Source organism: Lactuca virosa, chromosome 3, assembly GCF_052849685.1.
Source record: "Lactuca virosa cultivar CGN04683 chromosome 3, Lactuca_virosa_CGN04683_v6, whole genome shotgun sequence".
NCBI classification, from domain to species: domain Eukaryota; kingdom Viridiplantae; phylum Streptophyta; class Magnoliopsida; order Asterales; family Asteraceae; genus Lactuca; species Lactuca virosa.
In genome coordinates, this window is record NC_136428.1 from 26,788,436 (window position 1) to 26,790,805 (window position 2,370).

Genomic DNA, 2,370 nt, shown 5'->3' on the forward strand with positions numbered 1-2,370 from the left:
TTGTATGACAATTGCATGCTAGCTATAGGTTCAATAGCTTGGAAACCATTTGCATGTATAATTAGTGAAAACATAGATCCAAGGTATTTAGGGTTGTATGTGCACCATAGGATGTTGTATTATACCAAAACCCAATACTTCGTTCTGAATAGGGGCCAGAGGAGTAATTATCTTTCCGCTCCTAGTTGTCACAATATTTATATGTGCTCCTCGTGGATTGTTTTCGGTATTACTAGGAAGTTCTCCCGGTGCTCTTTGATTTATTTGTTGGGCAAGTTGCCCCAGCTGCTTCTCAATGTTGTGAATAGATGCTTGCTGATTCCTTAATATTGTTATTGTATATTGTATTGCAGCGTCGTGGTCATTGTATCTTTTGTCGGATGCAGCTACAAATTTAGTGAGCATTTCTTCTAAATTTGGTTTCTTTTCTTGTACCGGCTCCTCCTTTTGGTAAAAACCCCTTGCCTTTTGTCTATACTTCTCCTCCTTCGCCTTCTTGTACTCATCATAAGGAAGCCATTCTTTCTTAGGTTTTCGCCAATCGTCATCAAATCTATCACCACTAGAATAGCATACTTGAACTTTCTTATTCCCGTTCTCGTCCAAATCACAATCTCTTGTTAGATGAGGCCCATTGCAATTCTCACATCCTACCCGAATAGCATGGATTGTTTGATCCATTTTGTCCATCCTCCTATCCATGGTTTTCAACATTGCCATAACTGCCGACAAATCTTCTGAAGCTGCATAAGCTGATCCCCTTGTCACATCATTCCTTGGATTGTGGTATTCTCTAGAGTGCTTAGATAATTCCTCAATTAGTTGCTTTATCATCGGGGGTGCCTTCTTTGTGAGCGGTCCTTGCGAGTCAAGTAATTGCCTTGTTGTCACGTTTACTCCATCATAAAAAATGGAGACTTCTTGTTGACTATTAAGATCGTGATGTGGGCAATTCCTTAGTAAGCTTTTGTACCTCTCCCACGCCTCATAAAGTGATTCTCCGGCTTGTTGCTCAAAATTAGCTATAGCTTTCTTCAACTTGGCTATCTTTGATGGTGGGCAAAATTGATCAATAAACTCTTCTTTCATTCTAGCCCATGTGGTGATGGATCCTGGAGGGAGTGATTTTAGCCAATCTTTTGCAGCGCCTTTAAACGTAACTGGTAACATGCGAAGCAGAACGGTGTCGCGAGCCACATTAGGAAAGTTAAAGTAATCGGCTATATCATTGACCTCTTCTAGGTGCTTGTACGCGTCTTCGTGATCTTTTCCATAGAACGGAATTTCTTTAAGTTAGGCGAGTGTGTGGCCTTTAAGTTCGAAGTTGGCATTTTCAGGAATCACGGGTTGCACGAGTCCCGGACTGGTATCTTCACGCATCCTCGTCTTCCACTCGCCCATGGTAACTTCGTCGATGTTAGCCATGGTGCCGCCGAATCCGCCTTCTAGATCGCTACCTTCTTCAAATTCGCTTTCTTCCTTTTCGGATTCGTACACGATGTCTTCCTTGATTGGGTCTTCGTTTGCCAAGGAAGAGGTGCTCGATGCTCCTGATTTACTGATCTTTTTCTTGCTAAAAACGGATTTGAGATTCTTCAAAGGTGAGTTCTTTGAAGAAGCAGATTCTCCAATGGTTTTGCCTTTGTTCTTCCTTAAAGTAGCTTCCGGGTCTTCAAGTGGTGGATTTAAAGGTATATTGCCTCCTCTGGTCATAAACACTCTGCAATAAAAGTAAGAAAAAAAAACGCGTCAAAAAAACAAAAGCGAAACAGAAAGAAAATAAAGACGAACTGGAAATCAGCACTGAACTCGCCGAGTAGGTTCGAATGCACTCGGCGAGTACACTGCCTAAAAGCCTAAAAACAAACAAAAACAAATAAGAACAATTAAAAACTAAAACTTAACCTAATTACTGAATTACTAAAAAAATAACTTTGTGCAAGATAAGCTCACACAAAGGATCGATAAAACTAGAAATTAGAATTAATTTTTGAACCGTTCCCCGGCAACGGCGCCAAAAACTTGATGTGTGTAAAACCAACTTGTTTTATTCCTACTCTAAAAATATAATTTAGACACACAAAGGCCGTCAACCTGTCTTTTAGTGGTATAGTTGAATAAGTAGGGTGTCGAACTCGAGGAATGACAATTAACCTAATAACTAAATTTAACCAACAAGTAATAAAAGGAAAAGGGTTTTCTCTAGTTTTACAAGACTAGAAACTTAGACACACTAACTAACACGCAAATAACTAATCAACTAAGACCAAGTAAAAATTCACCAAATTTGATAAAAGGTTTCTGCTTAGGTTCAACTCATTCTCTCCTATGGTTAATTTTATGGCAAAGGAATAGATTAATTGTTATTGG

General features: G+C 39.5%; 1 non-coding gene across 1 annotated transcript; it reads left to right on the top strand.

Moving 5' to 3' along the window:
- Positions 1-934: 934 nt before the first annotated feature.
- On the top strand, positions 935-1,041 carry LOC145168061 (small nucleolar RNA R71). Its single transcript, XR_013741654.1, has one exon. It is a non-coding gene; the product is annotated as a small nucleolar RNA R71 (small nucleolar RNA).
- Positions 1,042-2,370: the final 1,329 nt, after the last annotated feature.